Below are 17,155 nucleotides of genomic sequence, written 5' to 3' on the forward strand. Positions count from 1 at the left end.
GTGTTCTGGTGGTCTTCTTTAGCCTCTGATGTTGGGGAATATGTGTCTGCATGTGATGTTTGTGCCCGTGCAAAAACCCCCCATAACCGGCCGGCTGGGGAATTGGTACCACTGCCAATTCCTGAGAGACCATGGACTCATTTGTCCATGGATTTCATAAGTTGTCCCACTCTCAGGAAAAGGCCCAACGGTTTTCCCACTGGCATAGGACCATTGGTCCCTGGTTTAAAGTGGGTGATATGGTTTGGTTGTCCTCAAAAAAAAATTCCCATGAAGGTTGCATCTCCAAAATTCAAGCCAAGGTTTATTGGACCTTATAAGATTTTGGAAATCCTTAACCCCGTTTCTTTTCGTTTGGCTCTTCCAGTTACGTTTAAGATTCATAACGTCTTTCATAAATCTTTGTTGAAAAGGTTTGTGGATCCCGACAGACTGTCTCACATAGGTTCCTCAAACTCCCCACTTTGTTGGAGAGTATGCGGCCAAAAAGGGGATATTCTGCATGTCTTTTGGGGATACCCAATGACAAAATTGTTATGGTCTCAAATCTCTTCATCTATAATCAACAAAATAATTGGAAAGCCTTTCAACCTTACTCCCTGCATTGCCCTGCTTTCATTGAATTTGGACAAAATAGATCATTCTCTGAGAACTATTTTCAATCATATATGTCTCGTCACGAAGGACACCATAGCATACCATTGGAAATCCAATTTTTTGCCTAGTTCTAATGACATAATTAAACTGATCAATCAACATAGATCACATGAGCTACAATTCGCTCTTCATAATGATCACTTCAACAAATTCTTTAAGAAATGGACTGTATGGGATAATGTCTTCCATCCCCTGTTAGTTTGAGTTTGGTAGGATTTTTATTTAACAAAGTGGTCCCTCAACTTGATTTGTGACATACCGTTTATTGTACTTTATCCATTAATTCGATCGCTATGTTTGTGCTTGCACTTGATTTTGTATGATCTAACGTCTGTTGCGTCAATTAATGACTCGATGTTATTGTCTTGTTTTGTTTTGTTGTGAAAAAGAATAAAACTTTGGAAAAGAAAAGGTTTGTGAAGCCAGTCGTTCCCATGGCAGCGCCCTCTGACCCTGTACTTGTTAAGGGTAATTTGTAGTATGAGGTAGAGAAGATATTGGATTCTCGTCTGGCTAGATGTAGACTTCAGTACTTGGTCAAGTGGAAGGGTTATGGCCAGGAGTATAATTCTTGGGTCTCTGCTTCTGACATCAATGCCATGAGTTTGATTTGTGTCTTTCACCGGGCCCATCCTGATCGGCCTGGTGGCGTGGATGAGGGTTCGGTGACCCCTCCTCAAGGGGGGGGTACTGTTGTGAACTCCCTTGCTCGTATTTCTGAGCCGAAGCTTCCTCTGCTCCCTCTGGTGGTTACTGAGAGTAGTGGAGCTGGCCAGGTGGATGGAGGTTCTCCACCTGACGATGATAATTGGGAATCTGGGATTGCTGGATGGAGCATATAATGGTGCTGGCTGCTCTTGAAGGTTGCTGGTGATTTTTTCCTCAGTGTGCATTTGGAGCTCTTTTGTCCCCTGCCTGATCTGCATGGTTCAGCTAAGTAATTCTTTTGCTAATCCTTTGCATCTAATCTGGTTGTGTCTTCTTCTTGCTTTCTGTTTTGCTGCTAGGGTTCAGCGTGCTCCCTGCTGGGGGCAGCGCTGAGCCCTGCTTCATATGTTGCAGCTTGTTCAGTCCCCTGTTATGTTAGTATCTTTTTGCTTTGCTTCCAGTTAATACCAGAGTGCTGATCTAGTGGGGGTGAGATCGTGTGACCTCAAGCTTTTTGCATATCAGAATTGTTGGACTTTTTCAGGGTTTTGTGCATGATTGCAGACAGTATCTTTTCTGTCCTGTCTAGACAGCTTGGGCCCCACCATTTGCTCAGTCTGTTCTCTGCCTGTGTTTGTGTCTCATCTTGTCTCATCGACAATATTTGTTTGGGGGCTGTCTATTCCTTTAGGGATCTGCTCCCGGGCAGTTTAGATGTCATCTTTCTGTCTTTAGACTTAGTTAGTCCTCCAGCTGTGATGAAGCGTCTAGGGCATCGTAGGAACGCTCCATGGCTACTGCTAGTTGTGCGGATAGGATCAGGGGTCTGCAATCCGCTTAGTTACCAACCTCTCTGATCTTCTGGTGGCTTAGCCTGTTCCTGTCATCCTCCTCAGTGACCCATTCATAACACGTGTCTGCCTGCCCTGTGTCTCAGCTGTGCCTGCCTGCCCCATGTCTCAGCCTTACCTGCCTGCCCTGTGTCTCAGTCGTGCCTGCCTGTCCTGTGTCTCAGCCGTGCCTGCCTGCCCTGTATCTCAGCCATGCCTGCCTGCCCTGTGTCTCAGTCATGCCTGCCAGCCTGGGTACCAGCCGTGCTGCTGTGCTCACCTGCCTGCCTGTCAGTCGCACCTGTCCAAGTGTCCAGTCCCCCAGTGGGATCAGCAACCACAGTCAGGCACCACCCTGGAGTGGCACCTGGCAGCTACCTGCCGCAGAAGCCTGGCCTCACCATCAGAGGCTCTAGCGAAGACCGAGGTAGCTGCATTAGTTACGCCCCTTCCAGGGTAGTCTGGTTTGTGGCACAGTGGGGCCACAACCCCTTCGCTCGTGCCAACCAGCCAAGGTGCCAGCATGACAATCGGAACTGTCCCCGATGGGGCTCACAGTCTAAATTCCCTATCTATACGTCTTTGGAATGTAGGAGGAAACCGGAGTACACGGGGAGAACATACAAACTCCTTGCAGATGTTGTCCTTGGTGGGATTTGAACCCAGGACCCCAACGCTGCAGGGCTAACCACTGAGCCACCATGCTGCCCGTAAAAAGCAATACAAAATCATACTCCTCTAGCACCTTCCCGTCAGCTTTCACTCGCTTACTAGGCCCCCATTTGACTTTGGTTCAGGTATCATCTTCATGTTTCATTAAAACTAGGCCTTGGCACACTTTTGATGCATGGCAACGCTTTGACATCATAATATCTTGCATTCTGGTCTAACAGGGATCAACGAGTGGGGGGCTACACTGGCAATGACACATAAATTAGCCATTCATGTGTCATTCATCAACTGAAGATGATTTTTTTATTGTTTCTTAACCTCTTCCCAGCCCATCCGTTTATTATGCTTAGCAGTCAGGAGATCTCAGAACAAAATAAATGGATTTTTAAAGGCAACAGCATCCTAGTTTCTTCCTATCTTTCCTTTCCATTTTTTTTTCACTGAAGAGATATTCATGCTTCCAAGCCAGTAAAACACTAGGAAAGTCACATGTTTTTACTCAAGTTTATCACTAAGCAACAGATCCATGAGACATGGACGCAAAAGGGAAGCAAATCCGGAGCCTTAACATATGCATCCTTGTGTCACTCATCTCCATAGACTTAAATGGCTGAGTCCTATCCATAAATTGGACGATAGGACGTGATCTGCGTCTCACAGATCTTTCTTGTTGATCTGTGATTCTATTGGATGTGTAAATACATCCATTTTTAGTTACTATCACACATATATATGAGTGTTACCATCCAAAGAAACAGAACAATTTTATTCTCAGTTTTCTTAGGATCCCAATTGCTTTGAAGATGTGTCAATTTGTTTCTGATTCAGTTTTTTTCAGTGAAGTGGGTAGACTATTTGAAGTTTTTATCCATTGAGTCTTAAGAATGTATCAGTTAAAAATGGATGAAACTAGGATGGAAAGCTGAAGTACAGAGTCTTCCTAGTTCATCTAAGTCTCACGGATTCCCATAGACTTTCTCACAGATCCCCATAGACTTTAATGGCCAAATCTGATCCACAAAACAGATGAGAATAGGAAATGTTCTGCGTTCCACAGATATGATCTGTTTTTAATACTAATATGTGTATTGTGGGGATGTGACTCGCTCAGGTGCAGCGGGAGACAATCAGGAGACCGGTTCTTCCAAAGTTCATGAGGTTTATTTCTGTCATAAACCATAAAACAGCGTATCACCAAAAATAGCCTCTAGCTTAGGCAAACAAAACATAAACCTTCGTGGTTGCAGACTCAGACCGCGAGTCTCAGCACATGCTGGGAGGTGTAGTCCTCCCCACATACAGCTCCCTGGTTCAGGAGCAGGTCACATTATAAGGCTGTAGCCACACCCACGTTCCCAGCAGCTGACTGGTCACATGACTGTGACCTCACCACAGGTCCTTCAAACAAAAACAATAACAATATCTGGTATGCTTTACTTCTGCCTTACATTATGGAGATAAGCCATTTATGAGACACATATCTCCCATCAATTACACGACCCTTAGCCCTGCCACATACCTCCCCCCTCTGCCTAAAGCCGTGGGGCTTGGCACTTTCACCTACCAGGCAAGGGATTCTGGAGAGGGCATCGGCATTCCCATGTAGCTTCCCGGCCCTATGCTCTACATGGAAACTGAAGTCTTGTAGGGCTAAGAACCAGCGGGTGACCCTAGCATTCTTGCCCTTGGTTTCCCTCATCCACCTGAGTGGGGCATGGTCGGATATTAACCTAAACTTCCATCCCACCAGGTAGTACCGTAATGTGTCCACTGCCCATTTTATGACCAAACACTCCTTCTCTACAACTGAGTAATTTCTCTCACAAGAAGTCAACTTCCTACTCAAGTAGAGAACAGGATGCTCCTCCCCACGTATCTCTTGGGAAAGGACAGCTCCTACCCCGACATCTGAGGCATCTGTCTGGAGGACAAATTCACGTTTAAAGTCTGGGGCCACAAAAACGGGCTGCTTACAAAGAGCTCCCTTCATTTCTTGGAAGGCTGACTCTGCTTCTTCGGACCAGCTGACCATCACTGACTTTGTCCCTTTAAGCAGATCAGTTAGAGGTGCAGCCATTGTGGCGAAGTTTGGGATAAACCTCCTGTAATATCCCACAATCCCCAGGAAGGCTTTAACTTGCTTCTTTGACAGAGGTCTCGGCCATGTTTGAATTGCCACCACTTTATTGATTTGGGGTTTGATCTCGCCACGCCCCACTACATATCCGAGGTACTTGGCTTCTTCTCTCCCCAAGGCCCACTTCTTCGGGTTTATTGTAAACCCCGCCTCTCTTAGAGCGTCAAACACTGCTTGGACCTTTTCCATGTGAGTCTCCCAGTCCGGGGTAAAGATGACGATACCATCCAGGTATGCGGCAGCGTATAGCTTATGAGGTGCAAGGATTCTATCCATCACCCTCTGGAAGGTTGCTGGAGCTCCCTGTAGACCAAACGGCATCCGGACATACTGGAAGCACCCGTCTGGTGTGGAGAATGCCGTCTTCTCCTTGGCTTCCTGTGCCATGGGGATCTGCCAATATCCCTTGGTCAGATCCAAAGTGGTTATGTACCTGGCAGGTCCAAGTCTCTCGATGAGCTCATCAACGCGTGGCATGGGATAAGCGTCGAACTTGGAGACCTCATTCAGCTTCCGGTAATCATTGCAGAACCTCCATTCACCATCAGGTTTTGGGACCAGGACAATCGGGCTCGACCAGCCGCTTTTGCATTCCTCAATGACCCCGAGCTTCAACATACGCTGCACCTCCTTGGAGATTACCTCTCGCCGGGCCTCAGGAATACGATATGGTTTCACGTTCACCCGCACATGTGGCTCGGTCAGAATTTCGTGCTCCACCACCTTCGTGCACCCCGGCAACTCTGAGAACAGGTCGCGGTTTTTCTGGAGTAACTCCCGGCACTGCTGCTTCTGGGCCTTCGATAGAGTCTCCGCTATGGTAACGGCTCCAACCTCCCCTTCTAGGTTGCCCAGCAAGCACGGAGTTACCGCTGGCTCTCTATCTTGCCACGGCTTGATAAGGTTAACATGGTAAACCTGGTATGGCTTCCGTCTTCCGGGTTGGTGGATCTTGTAGTTTACGTCTCCCAGTTTCTCCACCACCTCATATGGCCCTTGCCACTTGGCCAAGAACTTACTTTCCACCGTCGGGATTAGCACGAGAACTCGGTCTCCCGGATTGAACTGCCTCACTCTGGCTGACCGGTTGTAGACCCTGGCCTGAGCCTCTTGTGCCTGGCGGAGATGTTCTTTAACAATGGGCATCACCTTCGCAACCCTCTGCTGCATCAGTGCCACATGCTCAATGACGCTTCTGTGGGGCGTGACTTCGGCTTCCCAGGTTTCCTTGGCTATATCTAGGAGACCTCGCGGATGCCGGCCGTACAGAAGCTCGAAGGGGGAGAACCCTGTGGAGGCCTGGGGAACTTCACGGATAGAAAACAGTAAATACGGTAAGAGACAATCCCAGTCTCTACCATCTTCCTCTATGACTTTTCTCAGCATGCTCTTCAGGGTCTTGTTAAACCTCTCAACAAGGCCATCTGACTGTGGATGGTACACTGAAGTCCTCAGCTGGGAAATTTGCAAGACTCTGCACAATTCTCTCATCACCTTGCTCATAAAAGGTGTCCCCTGGTCGGTCAGGATCTCCTTCGGCAAACCTGTCCGGGAAAATACATGGACCAGCTCACGGGCTATACTCTTCGCAGAGGAGTTTCTCAGGGGAATGGCCTCAGGATAGCGTGTGGCATAGTCCAGGATGACTAATATATACTGATGGCCCCGAGCTGATTTAACTAAGGGACCGACCAAGTCCATGGCAATTCTCTCAAATGGCACCTCAACAATGGGCAGTGGCACAAGAGGGTTCCGAAAATGAGATGTGGGGGCAGTTAACTGACATGTCGGGCAGGACCTGCAATAGTTTACTATTTCCCGGTGACACCCAGGCCAATAGAACCTCTGTACAATCCGTTCCTGGGTTTTTTCCACCCCCAGGTGTCCCCCCAAGATGTGTGAATGGGCCATGTCCAACACTTTTCGTCTATAGGGGCCTGGTACTATTAACTGCTCTGCCACCTCCTCCCTTATTTTCGTGACCCGGTACAACAATTCCCCACTCAACATAAAATGGGGAAACCTTGTGTCTGCTCCCGGCTCTTGTGCAACCCCATTAATGACGGTGACATTGTTAAAGGCTTCCCTTAGTGTGGGGTCCCTATGTTGGGCAGTCCCAAAATTCTCCCCGGCCACCCCTAACTTCGGGATGTCAGGTACAGGGGACCCTTCCTCTTCATCCCCAACAAGGACACATAAAGGGAACTCGTCTGCCTCTGGTGGTGGCGATACCTCAGTGGGGTGGATTGGTTCCCTGCTCTTGCTAGCACACTCAGAACCCATCCCCCACAGATCCCAAAACAGACAGAAATCCCGGCCAATAATTATGGGATGCAACAAGTCTCGAACAACGCCAACTTCATGCGACTCGGTGCCATGCGCCGTTTCAATCTTCACCCTAGCCATAGGGTAGCCCTTTGCATCGCCATGTATGCACCGAACACCAATCTTTTTACCTGGGAGTATGTTTAGAGGAAAACTGGCCCTCACAAGGGTCACCAAGCTCCCGGAGTCCAGAAGAGCCATTACTGCTCGACCGTTCACCTTCACGGGACACGCTTGTGGCCCCTTGTTAGGTAGCGAGTTCACACTGCAAGCTGGATATGCGTAGTATGAACTACGGCGTCCCATGCTGCAGTCCATCTGCTGCCGTTGTTCCTGCTGGCTCTGCTGGAACTGCTGCCGCTGCTCCTGCTGGCTTTGCTGGATCTGCTGTAACAACAGCTTGTTGGTTTCCTGCTGCAGTGCCTGGGACTGGACCAGGTGTTTCATGAGGTCCTCCATGATTCCAGGCAATGCTTGTTGCCCCGCTGCAAACTTCACCCAGGACATGCAGCAACTGTCTCAAGTCTCTTCTGGGACCGCTGCCCGCACGTGTACCACCAATTGTGGGGATGTGACTCGCTCAGGTGCAGCGGGAGACAATCAGGAGACCGGTTCTTCCAAAGTTCATGAGGTTTATTTCTGTCATAAACCATAAAACAGCGTATCACCAAAAATAGCCTCTAGCTTAGGCAAACAAAACATAAACCTTCGTGGTTGCAGACTCAGACCGCGAGTCTCAGCACATGCTGGGAGGTGTAGTCCTCCCCACATACAGCTCCCTGGTTCAGGAGCAGGTCACATTATAAGGCTGTAGCCACACCCACGTTCCCAGCAGCTGACTGGTCACATGACTGTGACCTCACCACAGGTCCTTCAAACAAAAACAATAACAATATCTGGTATGCTTTACTTCTGCCTTACATTATGGAGATAAGCCATTTATGAGACACATATCTCCCATCAATTACACGACCCTTAGCCCTGCCACAGTATGGATCAATGAAATTCTTTGGATCTAGGTGCTGTCAGAGAACAAAAATCGGACAGCTCTAGGAGATGTCACATGCATGGATGCATCCTCATGCTAATACTGCTGCATGCCCCCAGGCTAAAATGTAGCAGTCATCCCATTTATCCATCTCACATGTTTGTGTTTAACATTATCCGGATAATGAGCTGCAGTAGAAATACTATTTCAGTTAAGTTTGTTGAACTTTTATTATTTGCTGGTCTGGTGGACAATGCTTGCTTGTTTTGTATGAAACTGTGTTAAAAATAACACATCATACATGGTGGTAAACTCGAAGAGGAGGACGCTTTAACCTCATTTCTGGAGTCGATGGCTCGAAAGGCTGCAAAGTCTCGGACGTTGATGAGGCCAGGGACCACACAACAACTTAAGGCGCTGCGGTAGATATTCATACCATGGACATCAAACCACTCATTTGCTGTTTCATCATAGCATTCAACATTGAATATGGTGGTAAATCCATTGAATCCACCTATAACAAAAAGACGGTCATCTATTACTTCTATTCCAAAGTTGATACGTGGTGTGTACATGCCTGGCAACCCATTCCAAGTGTTGTCAACAGGGTTGTAAGCCTCTGCACTTCTTAGACAATTTGTTCCATCATAACCTCCTACCTGAAAAATAAAATAAAAATAATTTGATTTGACTATTTCGGCTTTTTCTGGTTATTGTGGGGTCTTATTCTACAATGCCACATTTTTATGTATTTAGAATAGGCTATACACACTATTCTGAAACGGCCTTCTATGAGCCCTGACCTAAATCCTAGTGAGCATCTTTGGAAAGAGTTTGCAAATTTAAAAGTGCTATTTTTTTACCTACTGCTTTGTTTGCACCATCTTTGAGTAAAATGTTACATATTACATTCAATAAACTTTAAAATGTTGCATGTTAGTCTTTAATCATGCAAAAACAAACAAAAGAAATACTGATGAATTAGCTGAAAACATCTGGAAAATGAAAATCATGCTCACATTGTCAAATAAGTAAATGAGAGGACTGCAGAAGCTGATGTAAAGATTAAAGTAAACCTGTCAGTAGGATTTTGCTAAGTAAACTACAGACACTGTCAGGTTGCCACTGTTATTCTGTTTAAAATGATACCTGGGGTGAAGGAATTTGTCTTGTGCTTCTTGTGAAAATAGTGTTTTCAGCTAATGATATGCCCAAGCTCCAGGGTGGGACTATAGGTCTTATCTTGCTGCTCTTAGCCAGAGAAACCAAGGAAAGACCTGACCACAGGCCCACAATGAAGTACAGTTTGTCTCTCTCTGTGTCTCTGTGAAGAACATGTTTGTGCTGCAGGGTGGCCTGTGGGCAGGTAGGTAGATGCTACTAAGCTGGCACTACCGCCGTGCCAATTTGACAGAAAACAAAGCTTCATCAGGATGGCACCCATGGCACCAGTGCAGTAGCATCCATTGGAATGTGATAGATGGTACTGCACAAGTGCCGGCACCTTTTGAATTGTCAAGCGCTGTGGAATATGCTGGCACTATATAAATAAATTTTATTATTATTAAAAAAAAATTAGGCTCCATCAACATGGCGCCGACAATGCTACTGCGCAGGCATATTATCCCCCGTATCAAGCAGTTATACTGTTTACCCTGCATCCCTTTTTTCCCTGTTATCTCCCTTAGAGCATCTCCCATGCTCTGTGCCTCTGTCACTGCATCCAAGTACTTGTGTTACACATTTTTCAGCATTTCAGTATTTTTGCTCAATAATTGTGATTTCTTTTGTGCCATCATGCAAATTTTAGTGCCAAAAGTCGTACAAATGGTTCAAGACAGGAAAAAAGCTCATTGTTAACTTTGCACCAAATTCATTAATCGTATAGGCCCTTCTGATGGATTTGGCACCAAAAACGACTAATACCACAAGATAAAAACGAAAAGTGACTTAAAAAATGCTAATGATGAATTGAGGCCATTGTTTTCAAAGGAGAAATATGTTCTAGAATTATAAAATCAAATTCTGATTGATGAATTGGTTAGCTTGTACATTTTTGGGATTTGCCTCATGTCCATTTATAACAGGTTTTAAATATAAAGACCTCCATACCACATATACTTTATCTCCATAGGCGGCAACTCCCACTCCACAGCGTCGGCTCCTCATTGAAGAAATTGTACTCCACTGCATGGTATCAAGGCTGTACATCTCAGCAGTGAACAAGCACTGGTTCCCATTGAATCCTCCGCATATATAGATCTGTGAAAAAAATAATAGACATAAATACACATAAATTTTATACATACAATTTTTCATACATAAAGAACAAGGAGCTACCAAAATGTAGTTGCACCTCAAAAGAATAGTAGAGTTAGGCTATGTGCCCACGTTGCAGAAATGCAACTCCCAGTTGCAGGTAAAACGCATGCAGAATTCACATGCATTCACAAGTGTTTTGCAAGCATTTTTAGCTTGCAGAGTGCTAGCGCTTTTCCAAGCGATTTAAAGCATCGCTTGGAAAAGTGATTGACAGGTTGGTCACACTTGTCAAGTATAGTGCTTGACAAGTGTGACCAACTTTTTACTATTGGTGCTGCCTATGCAGCATCTGTAGTAAAAGATAGAATGTTAAAAAAATTAAAAAAATAAAAAATAGGGATATACTTACCCTCTGTCAGCCCCCGGAGTCCTCCCGGCCCTCACTGGCGATGGCGGCAACTTTCCGTTCCCAGGGATGTATTGCACAGATGACCTCTGATAACGTAACGGTCTCGGGGGCTGAGAGAGGGTAAGTATATCCTGATTTTTTTATTTTAATTCTATTTTTTACAGGGATATGGTACTCAGGGCATGGAGGAGAGTCTCCTCTCCTCCAGACCCTGGGTACCATCCGCACATGAAGCGCTCACTTCACGCATGGTGGGCATAGCCACATGCGTAAAGTGAGCATTTCAATGCAATCCTATGGCGGCGGAATCGCCGCGATTCCGCAGAATTAATGGACATGCTGCAGATTTTACCACTATGCGATTCTGCAGCGGAAAAATCAGAAACATGGGCACAGCAATTGTGGAATCCCATAGGATTGCATAGGAATGCATTTTTTAAGCATTTCCACTGCGGCAAAAACAGGGCAGAAACACTTAAAAAATGCAACGAGGGCACACAGCCTTAGCCTGTCTGTTGATCCATGCTGCCCAAGCCATAGACTGTTGTATCAGAGCCAGGCTGCATAATTATTATTATTATTTATTATTATAGCGCCATTTATTCCATGGCGCTTTACATATGATAGGTCAGGTTTAAAATATTAACCAATCTAGGTGATTGACAGGTGTCTCCCAAGGTACACGTATGGGAGAGACCTATCAGTTAACTAAAACAGTGAAGAGAGCAGTGGTCGGACCAGTCTCGTCTCTGCGGGCTGGATCTTTGAATTCTGTTTTCTCTGAAATGCTGGAGCTTTTCAGAGTAAAATGTGCACCGCTGAGTGTTTGTGTGTATGTGTGTGACATTAATAGGGCAGTATTTGCATTAAAGAACTCAATAGGGGCTCAATACAGTCCTAGCAGGCCTCCAAGTGTCATACGTGTTATTTTCAAGCAATTAGATATTTTGCAATATTGAGATTCAAGGCGAATTTAAAAATCTAACCTTTTGGGAAAATTTAGAATAAGCTGTCAAATTTGAATTTCACATGATCCTCTTATCTCTAGTTAAGATGAATATCTCCTTACCTTATCATTAAGTGTGGCGGCACTTGCATCACTTCTTTGCTCATTCATAGATGCAATCAAACTCCATTGGTTGGTTTCTGGCTCGTATCGTTCAGCAGTGTTTAGAAAATGGCCATCAAAGCCTCCCATTGCATAGATGTTTTCATCCAGAATTGTGACACTGACATAACATCTCTTTGAATGCATCGGTGCTACTTGCTTCCATGTTTTCTCGACTGGGTTAAAACGGTTTACATTGTTAAAGTACTCCACACTATCAAATCCACCAATAAGGTACACATAGCCCTTTAAGTATGCTGTTCCATGATAAGCTCTTGGACTTTGCTCTTCACATGTAAGATTGATCCATTTGTCAGCACGAGCATCATATGATTCCATGGCATTGGTTGGTCCATCTCCACCTCAACCACCAATGGCAAATAAGATTGCATAAGGAAGACGGGGTGTGCTCATAATGTTTGAGGAGCCATTAGCATTGAGGTTATACATGGCTTTGATAGCATTAGTTAGAATAGGTTTGCACATTTCATTGTCTCTTATATAGATGTTGGATTTAACATTGTTGCCATAATATTCGGCGGTCATGAAGGCAAAGCGAACCTGGAAAGAAATTTAATGGTTAATGTTGTTTAAAAAAGCTGTTAATAAATCAGTAACACAAGAAACTTTGTAACATTTTGTCAAACAAATATGCCTTTTTCTCCACCTATTAGCCTTGTGTAATACCCTCTGCCTCCTGAACTTATAACTCACGCAGAAAAAATCTGTCTCAATCGAAAGATTGTCAGTTCATCAAGGGATCAGAATACAGCGGTCAATTAAGTCTATTGAGGGGAGAGAGGGAGAAAGGGTGTGGAACAGAATGAAAGAAAGAGGTGCTGCTTCTTTGTAGTAAGCGTTTTATCCCCCCCCTTGTAATGCATTCACAGATACACTGCTCTCCACTGCTATATAATGTCCTCGATGATGCTGCAGCTTCTGTCTACATTCTACAAAGTGATAGGGAACATGAATCCCTATTGTCTCTCCTGTCACCATGTACCATGTATAGGAGACATCATAGCAGCTAGTGTAATCCCACTAGCTCATAGACAACTGGAATTTACAGAAGGGAAAACTTGTGAAAATTCAGGATAAAAATCAAATAATAGCCAGAAATAATATTTTTTTTCTGATATACACACACATGAAAGCTTATTTTGACGTCAGCTGAGAAGACAGGTGTGCTTTAAAAAAAAGAGAACCAGTTGTATCTCGAAAAACAATAAAAAGTATGATAAAGGCATCGACAACAATGTGAAATCAAACACATCTACTGTTCTATGCAAAAATTTGTTCAATATATTTCTATCTTTCTATTTAAGCCCGAATGTGAACACAAAGCATCGATGTAGGTGGCATAGTGCTTAGTAAAGAAACATTCAACAGCACATTTTTCTTCTTCTGAACCAATGATCAGACCTTCACTGATATCAGCTACATGTTTCAATCAGCTTTTGTTCAGAATACTTTTAACTCTAAGTGAGGACTTCATGACCAAAATTCAGCATTACCTCTGGAAGAAGAACTGAGATATACTGTTGCCGGCTTGCTGGGTTATGATTGATCCACTTTATGATAGCTTCAAATGCAGCTTCCTCCTGTTTAACATTAAGTTCATCTTTCTCTAAAAGACCTTTCAATTCGGTAGGTGACAGTTCAAGAAATTCATCTGAGGTCTTCATTATATTTTCAAAGTTATGCAAGATGTAAGCATATGCCTTCTGGTGAAGCTTGGGGCAATAGTAATACTCGGTAAACTTGTAGATACCAAGACTATTTTTTGGGCACAGTTGGTTTATCATGAAATCAGAGCAAAGTTGAAGAAGACCTAGAATGTTGAAGTAATCTGCCGCAATGAAGAGATTTTCCACATTGTCGACATTGATTGGGACAGTCCATGTGTAGGCATACTCTAGAACCAATTTCATTATCTCTGGAGAGAAGCCAGGAATGTCATATACCTTCTCTTCACTGTTCTTCCAGTGATTTGTGAACAATGCTCTGCAATTAGAAATAAGGTAGAGATAAAAGCATGATCTAGGTGAGAATTGCATTTACCTACAAGAAATTATTAATTGGAATGATATAGATTAAAAGTTAAAACCTTGATTTTAGGTGAATTGAATTTGCATCAAATTTTAGCAAACAATTGCCCAAATCCAGATATTCAGAGTTCTCTTTGGGTCAATCCAGCAAAATGTTGTCTGTCCAGCCACCATTTTTTAAATCATAAATAACCAGGAAGAGGTTAAAAAATATACACACCCGGCCCTTACATATCCTGACGCACAGCCTTTATCTTTTCCAGTCGTCATTAGATCATCTTTGGAGTCTTCTAGGGCTGTACTATCTTTAACATTTTCCACAAACATCATCTTCAGCAAGTTCTGTGGTGACTAGGCCCCGTAATGTCATCATCAGACAGGGCTGGGTACAGAGGTCGCGCTACATATTTTTCAGAGGAGTAAAAATACTCCTCCCAATATTTTTGAGGAGTATTTTTCACCACGGAGGAGTACGCAATTTGTATGAATTAAAATTGATGCTACACACGCTGAGATGCACAGAGAGAGCGCGCCGCGATGATGTCAGTCGCGTGGGTCACGTGTCCGTACGGCCGCTGCTGCACGCTACCACCCGCTGAGAGACAAGCACAGAGGGCGCGCCGCGATGACGTGAGTCGCTCCGCAACATCTGATACTACCCTTTCCCCAGTTCCGCCCAACTCGCTGCCACTGTAGCTTAGAACGATGCGTCCCGTGGATGTATCGTACTAATCTGAAGGCGTTTTTTCGCCTGCCTGAGCGTCATAGACGCCCAGACAGGCATTAATGTGACCTCTGAAGACACCTTATAAAAGGGATTTAAATCCCTTGCAACTTTGGAAGGGGGAACATTCCGCAAACGCGGATTTTGCTGATTTTTCCATATTGTGGAGATGAATCGGGAATCGGAACAGAACCGGGACCAGAAATTGGGGGCGTTAAGGAGATAAAATGCCCAGGACAGAAATCAGTCTATTCCAGAAGATTCCAGAACATCACCCACTGCTAGAAGGGAGATCCCCGGGGGTCGTACAGGGACACAACATGCCTTGTGCGCCCCCTGCAGGCCGGGCTGGAAGCACAGTGAGGGGAGCAGGCAGCACGGAGGCCTGTGGCCGGTCACCGCGGCCCACACTCCATTACAGCCGACAGGAGCATGGACGAGCAGCACACAGCCCTCCCCACAGTCCCCGAGGGCTGAGGACCCGGCACTCACCGCCCACCCGGTACATATTCGCCGCCATCTTTCGCTCTCCCGCACACAATAATTCGGGGCACCGAGTGTGTTTCCGGTGCCCGTGGTGGGGGCGGGGATACTTCCGGGAAGAAGAAGAAGGAGAGGGAAGGACTGAGCGCAAGTGCAGCTGCAATGTAGACGGCCTGTCACTGAGCGCAAGTGCAGCTGCAATGTAGACGGCCTGTCACTGAGCGCAAGTGCAGCTCTGATACTGCCCTTTCCCCAGCTCCGTCCAACTCGCTGCCAATGTAGGTTAGCACTAATCTGAAGGCGTTTTTTCGCCTGCCTGTGCGTCATAGACGCCCAGACAGGCGTTAATGCGACCTCTGGCTGGGTAAGTATATATTTTTTATTCCTTTTTTTAACCTATTTTCATTATGTTTTTGTGCCTGGAGAAAACCCAGAGCATAATAATTCTCATTCCATTCGCATAGCTTAAATTTCACACAAATAAAATTTCCTGAACAAATTCAAGCAAAGCTACAAATTTTACATTTTTGCCAAATTCGCCCATCTCTAGTTAAAGGGGTCTTCTAGAATTTCTGGCCTTTCCTTATGATGTAAATGTTTAGGGATTATTAGGTCACACTTAAGTCTGAAAGCATTCTAGATCGATTTGACCCTCTTAATGTACATGAAAGGGGCCGTGAGTTCTGTTATTTAGTGAGGGTCTCATATTGATTAAATATTTAATTCTGGAAAATCCCTTGAATATCCATACAATTCAAGTTGACAGCCAATTGTGAGCATTTTCATAAATTTAAATTTCCCTTTGAGCATCGTAAACACTGACCTAAAGTATGGACTGCAGTCACATAGGATGTTCTTATGAGCATTGAACTCTACACCATCAACTTTGATAACAATGTCACACAACTTGCCCTCCATTCTAAGCTCATTAAAAATGGTGTAAGCCACAGGGATCATTTTGTCTTCCAGGTAGTTGGTGTAAAAGCTTTCCTCAGAATCCATTGATAATATATGGTGGCCTTTCCTGTCACTGCATCTTCTAATTTCCAAGCTGTTTAGCTAAAAATATCAGAATCTGATGGTCTTTTGTGACATCACAAAAGGTGCTTTTTACTACCAGCTTGTCCTAGACGAGGAGCCTCAATTTCCTACCTCCTCTCACCACCAAAACCGTACATAACAACACGTTTTTTCAGTCTCTCACACCACCTTCAACTGCCAGTTATTTTCCAATCAGAAAAACAAGTTGTAATGCCAAACTAATGCAGAAGAGGGCAGCATATTACTACAAGTTGTAATACCAAAACAATGCAGGAGAGGGCAGCATAATAAGTAATTTACCTCTTCCCAAGGCAAAACAGAAAACCGTTGACACAAATGCAATCATATATTAGTAATGGTTTTTCTGGTCACTACACCGGCACCATTTGAATTGTAAAGCGCTGCAGAATATGCTGGCGCTATATAAATAAAGATTATTATTACTATTAGAAAAAAAATTAGGCTCCATCAACATGGCGCCGGCAATGCTACTGCGCAGGCACTGCCCCTGTCATCTTCATAAATCCTAATTTTTTTTTCTCTGCCACGGAGCACGATAGATGCTACGGACAGGCGAAGTCGCTGGCACCATTTTGTTTGAAAAAAAAAATTTTCTTAAACAAAACTGTATCTGTAAATAAAAAGAAAATATGAATATTATCCCCCGTATCAAGCAGTTATACTGTTTCCCCTGCATCCACTTTTTCCCTGTTATCTCCCTGAGAGGAGTTTATTACTGTTAATTAAGTAAATAACAGTTAACCCCTACTCCGTGCCTCTGTGTCACTGCATCCAAGTACTTGTGTTACACATTTTTCAATAT

General features: G+C 44.6%; 1 pseudogene; it reads right to left on the reverse strand.

The window, feature by feature from the left end:
* Positions 1–8,538: 8,538 nt before the first annotated feature.
* LOC141095872 (kelch-like protein 10) lies at positions 8,539–16,293 on the reverse strand (annotated as a pseudogene).
* Positions 16,294–17,155: the final 862 nt, after the last annotated feature.

This window comes from Dendrobates tinctorius, unplaced genomic scaffold (genome assembly GCF_039654945.1).
Source record: "Dendrobates tinctorius isolate UK_male_01 unplaced genomic scaffold, ASM3965494v1 ptg000070l, whole genome shotgun sequence".
In the NCBI taxonomy this organism is placed as follows: Eukaryota; Metazoa; Chordata; class Amphibia; order Anura; family Dendrobatidae; genus Dendrobates; species Dendrobates tinctorius.